Below are 11174 nucleotides of genomic sequence, written 5' to 3'. Positions count from 1 at the left end.
AAAATTTCTCCGATTCCATGTTATTCAGAATGAGTTTGTTAACAAGACTTGATCAACCTTGTTAGTGGATTCCTTTTGATGATCATGAGATGGATGAAACTAGAAGGCACAACCTTCTGTACCCTCTTTTTACTTCATGGTATTTAGAATAAATAAAGCAAAAATAGTATTATCTGTCCGTTTTCTGAATTATCCATGCAATAAAAAAATATCCTGAAAATAAAAGTGCTCCAAATGCCCTGCAAATTCAGTATGATTTTTTATGGATTATTTGAGGATTTTAGGCACTGAGAAACACAGCAGGGGAGGCAAGCACCTGGCCACGAGGGTCCAGGGTGCGCCCCCTCCCCCTGGGCGCGCCCCCCTGCCTCGTGGGCCCACGGTGGCCCCCCTCCACTTATTCCTGCACCCACACACTCCATCTTCCCATCCAGCTCAAGCACGAGTTCTAGTTCATTTTGCTACGATTTTCGATCTCCTTGCTCAAAGCTCCATTCACAAAACTGCTTTGGGAGATTGTTGCTTGGTATGTGACTCCCCCACTGGTCCAATTAGTTTTTGTTCTAGTGCTTTATTAATTGCAAATTTTTGCTACATAGGTGACCCTGTTCTTGAAGCTTGCATGTCAAATTTATGAGGTCCAAGTAATTCTAATGCATGATATAGGCTCTAGGCACTTGTGGGAGTAGTTGCTATCAATCTTGTTTAGTTTGATTCACTTTTATTTTGAAGTTACTAAAAATTTCAGAAAATTTTAGAAAAAGATGAAGAGATTGTTCTTGAGGGGCTCTTCTAGTCAAAGCTCCAAGGATAAACAAGCTAAGGAGAAAGAAAAGGCCAAGTATAATCTTCCTCGCATAGCGGAAGTGAGGCCTTGTGAATGGCCTTGTGATAATTTCTTGAGAGTAGCCGGGATTTATGAAGACTTTTATGCTTTGGCTGAAAATGCTGGCCTCACCGACTTCCTCCACGAACGGATTGAACAGTATCTCTTACTTACCAATACTTTCGTGCAAAACTTTTACTATTATCCTAAGAAGTCACCTCCTTTAGTAGATTTTCATTTATATGATGAGGCTAAGTAAATGTCATTACATAATTTTTGCGCGGCTTGTAGAATACCCTTTGAGGGCAGCTTAGATGAACCACATCGTAAAGATGTGGATGGTTTTATTGATACTATTACTGTAGGGGAACCAAGGAAGGGTTCCGATGCGAGGATCACTAGCATACATTTTCCTGTTTTACGCTACTTTGCCATATTTGCTAGTCGATGCTTAATTGGTCGTGGAAATAGTGGAAACTTCAGTGTTCCTGATACTATTATTCTGCTCCATGCCTTATTCTATGATAACACTTTTAGTATGGGTGTCGTTATTGCTAAACGGTTAAGTCTGAACCATACAAAGGGCCCCATCTTTGGAGGTATCTATGTTGCACGCCTTGCTAAACATTTTGAGATACCTATTAGGCATGATGAGAAAGAGGAAACACTACTGCCTCTTACCTTTTTAGATTACAGGAGCATGGTAGCGCATGAGTTTATTGTTGACAACAATGATAAGATGCTTCTATATAACCCGAGATTTAATAAGAAACACAATGAGCTTATTACCCTGCCTGCGCCTTCTTTGTTTGATTTAACTGCAGGTCATTACCTTGTCTTCCCGAAGGCTGTGTATGTGCATCGAGGCCAGACGTCCGCTCCAGAGCCTGAGGCAGAACCTCCACTGGACCCTTATCGTCCATCCTGTTATCAGTGGGATCCGGAGGAGATCGCCAGCTAGTGGTATCCAGATGACACTCCTCAGTACACCGGGGAGAGTAGCCGCGATCCTTGGGCTTAGACCAACTTAGGCCAAAAGCCTAAGCTTGGGGGAGTACGTATTTCTCACCGACTTTACATTCATGTTCACACACTATTCTAGTTGTCGGTGCTCATACTCTTTCATTGTATTATCCATGCTAGTTTAATTTATTTTTCTAGCCTTCTTCTTGTGTGTTTGATAAACCTTAAGAAAAAACAAAAAAATAGTTAGTTTAATTTCCATGCTTGTAGTAGTAATGAAAATGAAAACCCAAAAAGATTTCTCGTTCTTTTTTTGCTTGTTGGGAGCTTTCCCGTGTAAATAGTTTTATTTTCTTTTCTTTCCTTTGGGGGTCGAGAGGAGAAGACCATAATGAAAATGCTTAGTGGCTCTTATATGCATGATTGTTGATTTAATTTAGAGCCCATTACCTTGTCTTCTCTCTTGAATTGAATGCTTGCAGATTCCAGCTTAGTCCAATGCACGTGCACTATTATTATTATACACACCGTTCGGTCATGCAAGTGAAAGGCAATAATGACGATATATGATGCACTGATTGAGATGAGAAAAGATGGTATGAACTCGACCTCTCTTGTTTTTGTAAATATGATGAGTTCATCGTTCCTGATTCAGCCTATTATGAATAAACATGTTTGCAATGACATTTAGAGATTATAGTTGCTTATGCCATGCTTAATTAGCTATGAGTTTATAATGGTTTACCTTGCGTGCCAACATGCTATTAAAATGGTTGTGATGAGGTATAATAGGGTGGTATCCTCCTTTGAATAAATTAAGTGACTCGACTTGGCACATGTTCACGCATGTAGTTGAAACAAATCAACATAGCCTTCACGATATTTATGTTCATGGTGGATTATATCCTACTCATGCTTGCACCTGGTGTAGATTAATTTTAATGCATGTTCATGACTGTTGTCGCTCTCTCAGTTGGTCGCTTCCCAGTCTTTTGCTAGCCTTCACCTATACTAAGCGGGAATACTGCTTGTGCATCCAAATTCCATAAACCCTAGAGTTATTCCATATGAGTCCACCATACCTTCCTATATGCGGTATCTACCTGCCGTTCCAAGTAAATTTGTATGTGCCAAACTCCAAACCTTCAAATGAAATTCTGTTTTGTATGCTCGAGCAACTCATGTTTCAAATTAGGGTTGTTTGTATCTTCCATTCTAGGTGGGTTATTCTCAAGGGGAGTGGACTCTGCTCCTCATTCACAAGAAAATGGCTGGTAACCGGGATGCCCAGTCCCATGATAAAAAAGATCAAAAGCAAATAAAAATAATTAAAAAAAAACTCCCCCAGGACTGTTGTTGGTATGGACGGTACCCCGTTGTTTCGGATGGTCGTGGAGTGTGCTTGTTGGTGGTAGGGGACTATAAACTTTACCATTCTGTTTGGGAACCGCCTATAATGTATGTAGCATGGAAGATATCGAGATCTCATAGTTGTTGCATTGACAGTGAAAGTATACCGCTCAAAATGTTATTCATCTCTATTTTAAAATCGAGCTCTGGCACCTCTACAAATCCCTGCTTCCCTCTGCGAAGGGCCTATCTATTTACTTTTATGTTGAGTCATCACCCTCTTATTAAAAAGCACCCGCTGGAGAGCACCACTGTCATTTGCATGCATTACTATTAGCTTATATTGGGTATGACTTGACTGGATCTCTTTAACCATGAACTACAATGTTTAGTCAGTCCTTGATCTTTAAAGGTGCTCTGCATTTATGTTTTGCGGTCTCAGAAAGGGCTAGCGAGATACCATCTTGTTATATCATATTATGATTATTTTGAGAAAGTGTTGTCATCCGAGATTTATTATTATTGCTCGCTAGTTGATTATGCCATTGATACGAGTAAATATGAGACCTAAGTGTTATTGTGCATATGGTTAGTTCAAATCTTTGCTAAAAACTTGAATGCTGGCTTTACATATTTACAACAACAAGAGCAAATAGAGTTTGTAGAAGTTTTTCTTTATCACTTTCAGTTTATCAACTGAATTGCTTGAGGGCAAGCAAAGTTTTAAGCTTGGGGGAGTTGATACGTCTCCAACGTATCTACTTTTCCAAACACTTTTGCCCTTGTTTTGGACTCTAACTTGCATGATTTGAATGAAACTAACCTGGACTAACATCGTTTTCAGCAGAACTGCCATGGTGTTGTTTATTGTGCAGAAAACAAAAGTTCTCGGAATGACCTGAAAATCCACGGAGATAACTTTTGGAAAATATAAAAAATATTGGCGAAAGAATCAAGGCCAGGGGGCCCACACCCTATCCACGAGGGTGGGGGGCGCGCCCCCTCCCCCTGGGTGCACCCCCTATCTCATGGGCCCCCTGATGCTCCACCGACCTCAACTCCAACTCTATATATTCCGTTTCGCAGAGAAAAAAATCAGAGAGAAAGTTTCATTGTGTTTTACGATACGGAGCCGCCGCCAAACCCTAATCTCTCTCGGGAGGGCTGATCTGGAGTCTGTCCGGGGCTCTGGAGAGGGGGATTCGTCGCCATCCACTACAAAAAAAGACACATCCGTGACATTTTAGGCCGAACGAAATTTTTTTCTGTCGTACATATGACGATAATTGTGACAAAACCCGGTATCATCATAGATGTGGTGGGCTCCTACTTCTATGACAAAAAATCATGACAGAAAATGGGCTTTTCATCCTGGGCGGGCTGGAGACGCAGCTGCATGACATTCTTTGGGCCATCCATGACGGAAAAAACCATGGTAGAAGCGAGGGGGAGGAAAATTTCGGGGAGTTGCCGGTTACGGTGGGAGGTCGGGGGCCGAGCGATGCGCGTTTCTCTCGTACACATGCGAGGTGTTGGCTCTAACTGAACCCGAGCGAGGCATTGGGCTCTAACTGAACCCGAGCGATTGCACTGCAGGCTACGCGTTACTGAACCCGAGTGATCGATCGATGGCTGTTAACTGAACCCGATGGAGCGATTCCTTCGCTACTGCTGCTAACTGAAGCTGATCGATTGGATGAACAGTGAGCATTGCGGGGGGGGGGGGGTTGGGTGAACAGTGAGCGGTGGCGTTGCCTCTGGATGAACAGGACCCCGTGGTGTGGAGGGCTGGATGAATAGTAGACGGTGGAGGGGTGGCCGTGGAGGGGTGGTTGAACAGGACCCCGTGGTGTGGAGGGCTGGATGAACAGTAGACGGTGGAGTACTGGATGAACAGTAGACGGTGGAGGGGTGGTTGAACAGTAGCCGATGGAGTAGCGCGCGGTGGAGACTGGATGAACAGGAGCCCGTGGAGGCTGGAGGAGGTCGACGGTAGCCCGTGGAGGCTGGAGGAGGTCGACGGTGGAGATGAACAGTATCCCGTGGAGTCCCGTTTTCTGGTACGCCACACCCCTCCCGATGGACAGGACCCCCGTTTCGACCGTAGCGCTCCAACACAAGTCCGTTTCGTCCATTTTGCGGTACGCCACACCCCTCCTGATCAACAGGACCCCCATTTCGACTGTAGCGCTCCAACACAAGTCCGTTTCGTCTATTTTGTGGCACGCCACACCCCTCTCGATCAACAAGACCCCCGTTTCGACCGTAGGAGGTCTGTTTCCTCCGTTTTGCGGTACGCCACACCCCTCCCGATCAACAAGACCCCCGTTTCGACCGTAGGAGGTCCGTTTCCTCCGTTTTGTGGTACGCCACACCCCTCCCAATCAACAGGACCCCGTTCCGAACATAGGAGGTCTGTTTCCTCCGTTGTGCAGTACGCCAGGCCTCGTTTCCATCGCCTGTTCCATCCAAGCCCTCCCGATGAACATGACCACGCATTCCATTCCAACCCAGCCGGTTGGCTCCCCATGAACACGACGACAACGCTGTTTCTCCGTTCCAACCCAGCCATGTACGTATGTGCGAGTAGGCATTCGAGACCCTGCCTGTATGTACGTACGTGGCCGTATTTTCTTTCTTGCACCCTCGCCGTTGTACGTACGTGTACATGCTACGTGCGCGCCTCTACTACGACACGTGCGCGCCTCTACATCCACCAGTATATATGTACGTACATGTTCGCGACCATAATGACAACGCTACATACGCTTCGACCAGGTGGGTCCTAACTGTCAGGCACTTCCTTGCGTGCGAAGATGTAGCTGGTGGGTCCCAGCACTAAGGGGGGTGAATAGTTTTTTTTTGCCCGGACGCACTTCCTTGCGTGCGAAGATGTAGCTGGTGGGTCCTAGCAGTCAGGGGGCGAATGGTTTTTTTTGCCCGGATGCACTTCCTTGCGTGCGAAGATGTAGCTGGTGGGTCCCAGCAGTCAGGGGGGCGAATCGTTTTGTTTTTTCTTGCCCGGACGCACTTCCTTGTGTGCGAAGGTGTAGCTGGTGGGTCCCAGCAGTTAGGGGGGAAACGTTTTTTCGCGAAATATGGTGGCCCGTCCGGTGGGTCCCCGCTGTCAGGTGGAGGAATAATTATTTTGCGCGTAATAAGGAGGCACTTCCTTGCTGCAGTCGTGGACCCAACTGTCAGCCTCTCCACGTACAGTCCACATCCGATGGAAGCCGTTCCTTGACCACGTTGACCACGCTGCGCTGAGAGCACCAGGGCGGTGGACGACGGCGAGGCCTAGGAAGGGGACGACGCGGAGCCGGGGAAGAAGCGGCAGTGGATGCCCACGCGTAGAGGAGTACGAGGGTTCACTGGTTCACTGCGGTGTGAGGCTGCCGTCGCTGCAGAATAACAGGGGGTGTGGGTGAGTAGAGGGATGGCCTGGCCAGCGATGGGAGTAGTAGGGGGAGGTGAGGCCTCCGCCGCATTGTAGCCGGCCACGGGAGGTAGGAGCACGAGGCACGACCGGCGCTGGTTTGGGCGGCTGGAGCAAGAAGACCAGAGGTTGAAGAAGCACTACGGCCGTTGGATGGACATCGTACGGTCACTGAAGCTAGAATCGTGCATATTGACTAAGTTGACAAAGCCCTCCGTCCCCGTCAACTTAGTAGGCCCACAAGTCAGCCTGCCACTATACTGGGTCCCAGCTAACAGGGGGAGTACTCATTTTTTTGTGCATAACAAGGAGGCACTTCCTTGCGTACGAAGATATAGCTAGTGGGTCCGAGCTGTCAGAGCCGGCCGCGGGGAGGAGGGAGCAGGCAGTCCCACCGGCGCTTGTTTGAGTGGCTGGAGCAGGAAGAGCAAAGATTGAAGAAGCACGACGGCCGTTGGATGGCCATCCAACAGTCACTGCTTGTGCATCAACCTTTTTTTAGGAAAGCCTCAAATCTGTGGAAAACAGCATACAGCCCATCTGCCATTATTTTTAATAATTTACAGCCCATTTGCTATTTCTTAAGGGTTTTTTGGAGCCCATATTCTTTTTGTTAGCATTACAGCCCATATTGTGGCCACAGTTAAAAACTTATACGAAATTCTGCATATTTCGGTGCGGTCCGAACTATTTTTAATCCCGAAATTTCGACTCAAATTCAAACTGATTTTAAAAATAAATGTATATCAATATAAAATCCAACAAATTCTCCACGCATAAAAATTAATGTAATTTAAAATCTCGAAATGAAAAAAAAGATATTTGAAACTAATTGCCGGTTTGATGTGTTTTAAAAATGTACAGCCCATTTCTCATTACTGATGGGCCATTTTCTCGGCCAGCCGAATGAAAGCTCTCCTCGTCTTGAAAGATTTGCATCCCAACAGGCCTGACAAAGCGACTTACTTGGCAAATCACAAAAAAAACTGGGTTGTGGCCGTGGACCCAGCTGTCAGCCTCTCCACGTACGTACTCTTCCGATGGAATGTCGTTAACCACATTGACCATGCCACACCGAGAGCACCAAGGCGGTGGACGACGGCGAGGCCTAGGAAGGGGACGACACGGAGCCGGGGAAGACGCGGCAGTGGATGCCCATGCGGAGAGGAGTACGAGGGTTCACTGGTTCGGCTGCAGTGTGAGGCTGCCGTCGCCGCAGGGCCTGGCTAGCGGTGGGAGTAGTAGGGGGCGATGAGGCCTCAATGGCAGCACAGCCGGCCACTGGAGGTAGGAGCAGGCGGTCTCCACGGCGCTGGTTTGGGTGGCTGGTGCAAGAAGAGCAGCGATTGAAGAAGCAGCAGGACCGTTCGATTCAAATCCAACGGTTACTGCTGCTAGAATTGTTTGTTGACTAAGTTGACAAGCCCTGCGTACGCGTCAACGTAGTAGGCCCACAGGTCAGCCTCCTAACCGGTGCGCTCTAGATGTCAGTGGGAGGAATCATTTTTTCACGTAATAAGGAGGCAGTTGATTGCGTGCAGCCAGGCCAGCGGAGGGAGTAGGGTGGGCCGGGGAAGCCTGCGTGGCATCACAGCGGGCCACAAGAGGAGGGAGCAGGCAGTCCCGCCGGCGCTAGTTTAGGCGGCTGGAGCAGGAAGATCAGAGATTGAAGAAGCACGGCGGCTAGAATCGTGTGTTCACTCACAAAGCCTTGCGTAAACAAGTCAGCCGCCTGTTTTCCATTTTTAGAATTGTCGGCCATTTTCTGGTCAGTACCAGGGTCAAAAAATTAACTAAATATGTGGGAAATTTTTGCTGGGGAACGAAATATTCTTAATCCAAAAATAAATAGCCATACCAAAACAAATTTAAAAATAAATTAGTATTATTTCATGTTAAATCCAATGAAATACGTATAAGATATCAGTGAAGAACAAAATTCAAAAAAAACTAATATCCCATTTGCTATAATTTTTTTGGAATTTTCAACCCCTTTTGATATTACTTCTAACAGACATTGACCATACTCTTTGGCCAGGACGGAATGCATCCCTCCTCGTCTTGAAAGATTTGTAACCCAGTAATTCGGACAAAACAAATAGGCCTAGCTTGGGTATTCTTCAAAAAGAAATACTGGGCTACCTATTTTCCCAAAGAACTGGTGCATGAGCATTTAGCTTTATTTATTTATTTACTTATTTATGTTTAGGGGACCATGAGCATGTACCTGGGCCGGATTCATGTGAGAGCCTCCCTTCCAGTTAATTATGGGCTCTCTATTGGGCCTTTATCAGTGGGTTGCATGTTATCAACAAGTGGAAAATGTGTTCCGTACGAAAAATAGTACGAGCTACGTACGGTACGGGGCACTAAAGGATCGAACCGTGCAACGACTTCCAAAACATTGTGTTTGTCATTCTAACAACGCATTTATTCAACCAACAGACGAAATATACTACTGATTGTACATTGAAAACAGCAGCAAGAGCAACCAGGGCTGGGGGTGCAACAGAAGCAGTAAGCAGGCCAGAAGAGTGAAGACGCGGCTCTCTCTTCCAAACCAAACATTAGCCATCATTACAAAAGAGCTACCAAAAAAGAACAAGTGTATGCATCAAACTAAATAAAGATCCTACTACACCAAGTGTACGCATCTAACTAACTGGCTCAGTTAGACGTACTATTTATTAAGCTGTGGAGATTGGCTGACGGCTTGAACCAGATGGGTGCCTGACGGGGGAAACTCCAGCCAACAGGTCAAAGTCTGATACTTGCGACCCTCTCTCCTACTTTGGGCTGCAGAGCGTGGCGGCACATATCAAGGTATGGTGCATGCAGAGACGCATGGTACACTGTGTACACACAGTTTTCCCTGATGAAGGAAACCGCGTTGCCATCATGATCCTTGCCGTCGGTTATCTCCTGGTTAATCGGATAATTCAGTCCGACAAACAGAGAGTGTGTACCAAGGCTACTTACCAGCCTCCAGTCAAAAATTCCTGAAGGCCCAGAGAATCTGGGATCCTGCTCAAAGACCTTGCGGTGACTGTGATTGTATTCCGCAAAACAACGCGTCCGGTACATGCGAACGATCATCAATCTTTCACCGTCATCTGGTCGAGCCAGGAACCACCTGCAACTGCCATGCCACTTTTCTTTGAAAGGTTCTGGGATTAGGAAGGGTAGGGACATCAGCCGGCCTACAACATCATATCAAGTTGGAGTCAAAAAAAAGGGCTCTTGATTTAGTCAATCTTAAGAACAGCATGTTATGAGCATGAATATTTTTTCAGTAAATGTTGACAGTAATATAAGCAAGCCATCATGATATCATAGGAAAGTAACATACTGCTGTCACAGCCATTTGTAGCAATGACTGGAGTAGGCCAGCAATACGTCCAGCCATAGAAAGAGTCGACAGCGTAAATGAAGCCCTTGTGTTCAATGGCATCAGAGAACCATGGAGGATGTATGATCCTGCGATGGACGTGCAGATTTATCCACTTACCACAGTGACCTGTCAGATAGGCGAGACCGCGGTTGAAGAACGCAATTAGCCTGAAATCTTTATAATCGCAGATCTTGTGGGCACTTGGCAGATTACAACCTTGAGCAAATCAAACTTGGTATCATGTTGGCTATTGTAAGATTCCGAGTATTCTGGGCCGCGGTGCCAAAGCAGTGCAGTGTTAATCGAAGGAAGGGGGATCAATCGTCGGGTGTAGACCGCCACGAGCATCCAGCTGCCGCGACCGTCGACGAGCACCATCCAAGACGTGTTCATGCCGACCCAGTACATACCATTAATGTAGCCGAGGCTGACGGGGATCGGATCGTAGTGAAGGGGGTTGATGCTCGCCACCCTACGATCGGTATGCTGCGTGACACGCCGTTTCTGAAGATCAGGCAGCATCAGCAAGCAAGGAGCTGGCTTAAAAAGCTCCAGCCTAAGGGCTTTGAGTAAATGGTACAGCCCCGACGAGCATGCGGCGAGCGGCATGGTACTGAGATTGTCCACACGCGAAACAATGAGCTTGATTACCTCTGTGGGGAGCGAATTCCAGCCACTCTTTCGGCAGACACTGCTCGGTTATGCCATTGTTAGTGCTTGGGTTTCGAACGAGGGGGGGGAGGCGCCTTAGCGGGGATGGAAGCTTGGACGAGATTATGTGCGGACAAAGATGGAGAAGCGAATATGTGCTGCGGGAAGTGGACAGGTGATGATGACTACAGCATGCCACTTGACTTACGAGACACATACCAGCAGCGTAGGGTCATATCGATGCCAGACAACTTGCTTGAGTGATCACAGTATTGGTACTCCCTACAGTACCTACTACAATACTATGCTCTAGCTTGCTAGAGTAGAGTAGTAGAGTAGGACTCTGGTCTACTACTAGCACCGGAGGAGTAGTATATTCTAATCTAAAATAGTTACAAACATCAATGCCCGATCGTGGAACGACTACGAACCATGCTCAAAGACCGTGTCTACGTGGTGTTTGGACTTATATGCAAAAAAAATAGCAAGATGCCCGTGCATTGCACAGCACACCATCATCGCCAACTCGGTTTTTTCTCTACTCCTACTCCTATAAA

The sequence above is a fragment of the Triticum aestivum genome, chromosome 2B, assembly GCF_018294505.1.
Source record: "Triticum aestivum cultivar Chinese Spring chromosome 2B, IWGSC CS RefSeq v2.1, whole genome shotgun sequence".
In the NCBI taxonomy this organism is placed as follows: Eukaryota; Viridiplantae; Streptophyta; class Magnoliopsida; order Poales; family Poaceae; genus Triticum; species Triticum aestivum.
Note: the sequence above shows the minus strand (reverse complement) of the source record.